Raw genomic sequence first — 6,186 nt, 5'->3', positions numbered from 1 at the left:
AGGAAGTTAAAAATGAACAGTGGCGTCCAAATGCACTGCATGCGCAAGCCACCAGTGTTTTCTATTGGGTATAATCTGATTAAGTGTCAGAGAAAAACCGCTGGTGGGTAGATGGGGGGTGGAGGGTGGTGAATCAGTGAATACAAATGCCAAAAGCTAAGCTTGAGCTTTCTTTATCCTTTTCATTGGAGTTCTATTTCAGTAAGCAGGGCTTTGATACCATAAAAATGTCAATGTCATTAAGCAAATGTCACCATTTTAAAGAGATTATTTTCAACTCATCTCTCACCCCCCCTCCAACACCAAAAGAGAGAGAAAAGAACCAAACAGACCCAGGAGCGACCCTCCCACGCCCACCCCGCTGCAGAACCCACTAAGGGCAACACAAGGCATTTAAAATTTGTTCTGAAATGAGTTACCCAGGATGAGAACTGGTGGTAATAAAAATCTGCGAAACTTCATAAAAGGTTTTAGGCAGGGTCCACTACAGACCTGAGCCTCCTTATTTGAATGAAAAGAGGCATCATTCACCTCTCATGGTTGAGGGAAAAGTGAAGCAGCCCTTGTGTGTTCAACTGCTGGTTGAAGATTTGATTTCAAAGATCTGCCACAAGGGTGGGGAGTGGGGGGTGGGGGTGGGGGTGTGGAGTGGGCTCGTCTATCAGGGGACTCAGCTTTCCTAACTCAGCAATGATGGAGTGGTTCTGAAAGAGCAAAACCACTAATTGCTGACCACCTTGGTAGGTCAGGCACTTACATACATTAGCATAGTTAGCACCCATGGGAGGTACTGAACAGAACACAGAACTATCTCCAGGAAACGTTGGGTGACTTACAAGGTTACACAGCCAGTATGTGGTAAAGGTTGGATTCAATCCCCATCTACCAAATCCCACATTTTTTCCCTATAAACCTCACTGCCAGGGGTATAACAATGGACAGGATATTTTTTTCAGTTGGTATTTGCTTTTTTTTTTTTTTTTGAGAAAAAGAGCGAGAGAGCACACCGAGCAGGGGGAGGGGCAGAAGGAGGGGCAGAGGGAGAGGGAGAAGCAGACTCCCCACTGAGCAGGGAGCCTGAGCCAGGGCTCCATCCCAGGATCCTGAGATCGTGACCAGAGCCGAAGGCAGATGCTTAACTGACTGAGCCACCCAGGCGCCCCTTGCATTTGCTTTTAAAACCGAAGCTTCAGGGGCGCCTGGGTGGCTCAGTCGTTAAGTGTCTGCCTTCGGCTCGGGTCACCACCCAGGGTCCTGGGGTCGGGCCCCGCATCGGGGTCCCTGCTTGGCAGAAAGCCTGCTTCTCCCTCTCCCACCCACCCCCCCACTTGTGTTCCCTCTCTCACTGTGTCTCTCTGTCAAATAAATAAAATCTTAAAAAAAAAAAAAGAAGCTTTTTTTTTATTTTATTTTTTATTTTTTATTTTTTTATTTTATTTTTTTATTTTATTTTATTTTATTTTTTATTTTATTTTATTTTTATTTTATTTTATTACCATATTTTATTTATTTGACAGAGACACAGCAAGAGCAGGAACACAAGCAGGGGGAGTGGGAGAGGGAGAAGCAGGCTTCCCACCGAGCAGGGAGCCCGATGTGGGGCCCGACCCCAGGACCCTGGGATCATGACCCCAGCCAAAGGCAGACGCCTAACGACTGAGCCACCCAGGCGCCCCCAAACAGAAGCTTCATTCTTAAAAAACGAATCTGTGTGCTAGGTGTCATGTTTGAAAGTATAGAGACAGGAAGATGAAACAAAAGTTGCAGGAGAAAATGGGAGTTTTGATTGTGAGTCCTAACATGAGGCTACTTGCCCCCGAAGAATTGACTCTTGCTTGAGGGATTCACTCAAGGTCATGGAGTTGGGTAGTGGAAACCAGGTAAGAAGGCCAGATGGAAGCTCTCCTGTCATCAGGCCTGGATGGCTCTGGCTACCTCTATGGTTCTTGTCTGGCTACTGGCTTCCCTTAAGTGTGTGTCTGTGGTTCAGTGGCCAGACTTGGTGTACTGTTCATTCCAGGAGATGGGGCAAGGGAGTTGAAGTGTCATTTCTATTCACTTTGAAGAACTTCTTAATGCATATCTTTTCTCTTTGACCACCAGTGAAAGATCAGTCTGGGGCAGGAAACAAATAAAAAGGACCGTTTTCTGTAGTACTACGAACCCCCAAATCCCAGAACTACAAGCAGTTCTGGGAGGGAGAAGAACAACAATAATTACAACGACAACTGGCATGGATGCCGTGCTTACCAAGTGCCAGGCATCTTGCTCTCGAGAGGTGTTTGCTCTTTTCAACGTCCCACAACTTGATGCGATAGGTACTGTTAGTGGGGTCACTTTCAGGTGGCTAATGTTCCGAAAGGTTAACTAATCTGCAAAGCCAGGATTCAAACCCAGGCACACAGATACTAGGTCCTGTTTCACCTTGCCCCTTTTGAGTTTCCAACCAGCCGAAGAGGAGTTATACTGAAAGTATACCATTTTACAAATGCATTGAAAAGTTATTTCTCTTTATTTTGTCTGACGAGGATGTCTTTAGCAATACTGTGATTTTTGTGGTAGTTATATCATCTCCTAAATTGAGAGAACTAAGGAGTGGTGCAACCAACCGAATCACATGGGTGCCAAGAAAGGATATCTAACTAGCTAGACGGATGGATGGCTGGGTGGATGGCTAGATGGGTGGGTGGGTGTATGGATGGACGAAGATAGACTGACAGATTTACATACATATTATATATAGCTACACATCTTTTTTTTTTTTTTTAGATTCAAGGAAAATCCCCCCCAGGAGAGAGTGTTTTATTTCTTTATATAGAACTATAATTGAACACGTTCTATACACAGAAATCAAGCCTTCCCTCACGCACCCCATTCTTGGAGACTCTGCAAAGTCTCTGTAATCTCACAAAAATAGTCCTGAAATCCAAAAGAGCAGGGAGAGGCTTTCATACTGATGAATTTTCCTGGTGAATTTTAAAACAGCACTTGAATATTTTGCTTTTGGACTGAGATGTCAGAATTATTAAAATAGATTTTTGCAGAGAATATATATTTATATATATTTCCTGATTTTATATATATATATATATATTTAAAAAGAAAAAGAAGTGTTTGCCATTTTTAGAGCACTGGAACTCTGGAATGCAGAGCTTTGATCATTGCTGCAGCCTGAACAGCTGTTCCTGAACAGATGTGATGCTGTAGAGCCTAGAAGAACCAACTTAGAATGTTTGAACATAGATTTGCAGCAAAACGGCCTTCTGAGGGAGACATTAAGGCCACAGCCAAATACAGTCATCAGCAACTTCCTTTTTCTTTGCCACCCGAAGAATTCAAATCTAACAAAGACCAAACACTACATTCTAAAATTGGCAGAGATACAAATGGGGACGCTGATTTGGTCCCCTAAGGTGTCCTACTTAAGTCAGAATCAGCAGCCCTCCCTGAGGGATGTCCCTGGGTCGGGGGAACGAGGGAGGGTGAGGGTGGACAGTAGGGGGAATGGGAAGGACAGGAGGAGAAGGGGAGTGGAACTCAGTTAATCAAATGCAGCTTGGTGTCAGAAGTCAGTAGCACCTCCCTCCACACACAGAGCCAGCAGCAGGGGCCACAGCCTTCCACACCATCTCTCTCTTCCAGAATGAGGACATTTTTGCAATGACGGCAGTAGTCACCCATGATGGCAGAAAATCGGAATCTTCCTTGGCTTTCATTATACTTATTTTATAGTACTTTCCCCTTTGAGTTAATATGGAGAGCACAGCTCCATGACCTTCCAAAGTGGGGTCTGTGCATGTCTTAATCTGTTTCTGACAGCAGTTAGTGCCCTGGGTGTATGTTAACTATTACTATTAGCATCCTAATGATTCTTGTTGCTGTTATTATATGTACAAAGTGCCGGTCTGGTCCCCGGGCTGGGTTGGAGGCAGGAGGGGGTGGCAGGGTGACTGTGTGTGTGGCAGGCAGGAGCCCTCCGCCGCCGCCATCCTCCATCATTTCCCTTCTGCGTCTTCTCTGGGTTCTGCCCCATCCAGCCTGCCAGAGTTGCCATGGTGACGGAGAAAGTGTGGAGGCTCCAGGCCGAGTGCCTGCCCTGGCTGCGCCCTGTTCTTGCTGTCTCCTTCACACGTTGGGAAGGGGATTCCTCCCACGGGGGGAAACCATACACTGCAGCGGAGGGCCCGGAGTCCGGGCTACCAATGTGAACACAAACTCCCAGGGACTGTGCCCTGGTGACTTTCAGCTCTGGAGAGCTGCCGATGAGCCGAGATTCTTTCTCTTTAGGGAAAGAAGCAGGAAGAGAAAGGTAGGAGCTAGAGATTCGGCCTGGAGTCTGTCAGCTGACAATTCAGTTATACTGCCTTTGAGGAAATCCGATTTTTAGTTTCTCGGTTATTTCCCCTCTGCCTTTATAAATGGCAAAACGTAGGCAAAGGTGGACCCAGGCATGGCGTGAGGTAGTAGAGGTGACTTGGATTTTGAAGTCAGGGGTCCCTGGGGTTAGGGACATAGTTCTGGGGTGAGACCCCAGGATTTCTGTCCCATTGCCACCTCTGGGCGAGTGAATTTGGCCACGTTAGGTAACCTCTGAATATTGGTTGTCTCACCAGTGAGAAGGGGCGGAAAATAATATCTCCATCATCGGGTTGAGGTAAGGCTTCAATGAGACAATCGGACAAAAAAGGACTTACCCTGGGGCACCTGGGCAGCTCAGCTGTTGGCCGTCTGCCTTCGGCTCGGGTCTTGGTCCCGGGGTCCTGGGATCGAGCCCCGCAGCATCGGGCTCCCTGCTCGGCGGGAAGCCTGCCTCTCCCTCTCGCACTCCCCTGCTTATGTTCCTGATCTCGCTGTGTCTCTCTCTGTCAATTAAATAAATCTATAAAAAAAAAAAAAAAAAAACCACTTACCCAATACACATTCAAGACTGTCATCATCACCTTTGTTGTCCCAGATCTGGCCATTGTGGGCCACAACTACCTTGGGGACGTCCCCTCCCCTGTCTCCCTGAGATAGTATACTCACTGTCTCTGTACAGAGGGGACAGTGATACCCACCTCCCAGGACTGGGGTGAGAACCAAGTCAGGGGAATGCCCTGTTGCCACTCCTCCATCCCCCCCACCCCCCACAGTGCCGTGCCTTCTCCTCCTGCCACTCCTTAGCTGGAGTGGAACACAAATCTGGCTTTGCCAAACCCTCCAACGGCATCCCACAGCCCTGGAGATAAATCTGCATCTGTTTTCTCAAGTCCATAGGCCCTGTGGCCTCTGGCCCCGGCCTCCATCCCCAGCTCCTCTCCACTGGGCACTCCAGCCACACTGTGGTCCTCAATCCATTCCTCTGATGCAAGGCCCCTCCCCTGGGGCAGGGTCTTCTCCCCACCCCCACCTCCACCCCGGTTGTTTCCTCAGGGGGAAATTCTCTCCCGGCCCCGCTGCCCTGTCTCCCTGACTTTTCAGACTTCAGCTCAACTCCCCTTTGGCCCTGCAGGACTTAGCTCAGACATCACCTCTGAGAATAACTCCCTGGGTCATTCTTTCTAAAGCACCCCGCCATCCCCCCAACACACTGTGTCATCAGAAGCACTCCTCTGACTAGTACTTCTTACAATGTGTAATTAGCATTATATATAATTTGTTTACCTGGTTTTTCTGGGCGGGTGAGATAAATATTGTCTTAGGCATATTTGTGTCCTCAGGACCAGTCATGTGCCTTGCACATCATAAGTGCTTAATAAATGTTTACTGGACGAGTGACTCACAGGATCCGGACATTAGTTCTCTTTCCTAGACCTGCTCTCAAAACAGCCACTAAAGGATCTGTGCCTCAGAAGCGGGGGCCTGACAGCTAACGGGGCCCCAAGGCTCAGGTATGTCACAAGTAAAATAGAGATCGGAATGCCAGATAAAGGTAGCTCAGAGCCCCGCAGTGCTCATGGGCACCAAGTTCACCTGGGGATATTGTTCCAATGCAGGTTCTGATTCAGCACTGCTGGGGGCCTGAGACTCTGCCTTTCTAACAAGCTCTCAGGTGAACCCACCACTGCTGCTTCTCAGACCACACGGAGAAGCAAGAACTCAGTCCCCGAGGAAGCCTTGGATTTTTAAACCTTGGAGTACCAAGGACAGGGTGAACGTAGTGACTGGGAGAGCTGGGTTGTGGGTGCACCTCCTGAGCTGGAAGCT

The sequence above is a fragment of the Neomonachus schauinslandi genome, chromosome 7, assembly GCF_002201575.2.
Source record: "Neomonachus schauinslandi chromosome 7, ASM220157v2, whole genome shotgun sequence".
In the NCBI taxonomy this organism is placed as follows: domain Eukaryota; kingdom Metazoa; phylum Chordata; class Mammalia; order Carnivora; family Phocidae; genus Neomonachus; species Neomonachus schauinslandi.
The sequence above is the reverse complement of the archived record's forward strand: the minus strand, read 5'-3'. Positions refer to the sequence as shown.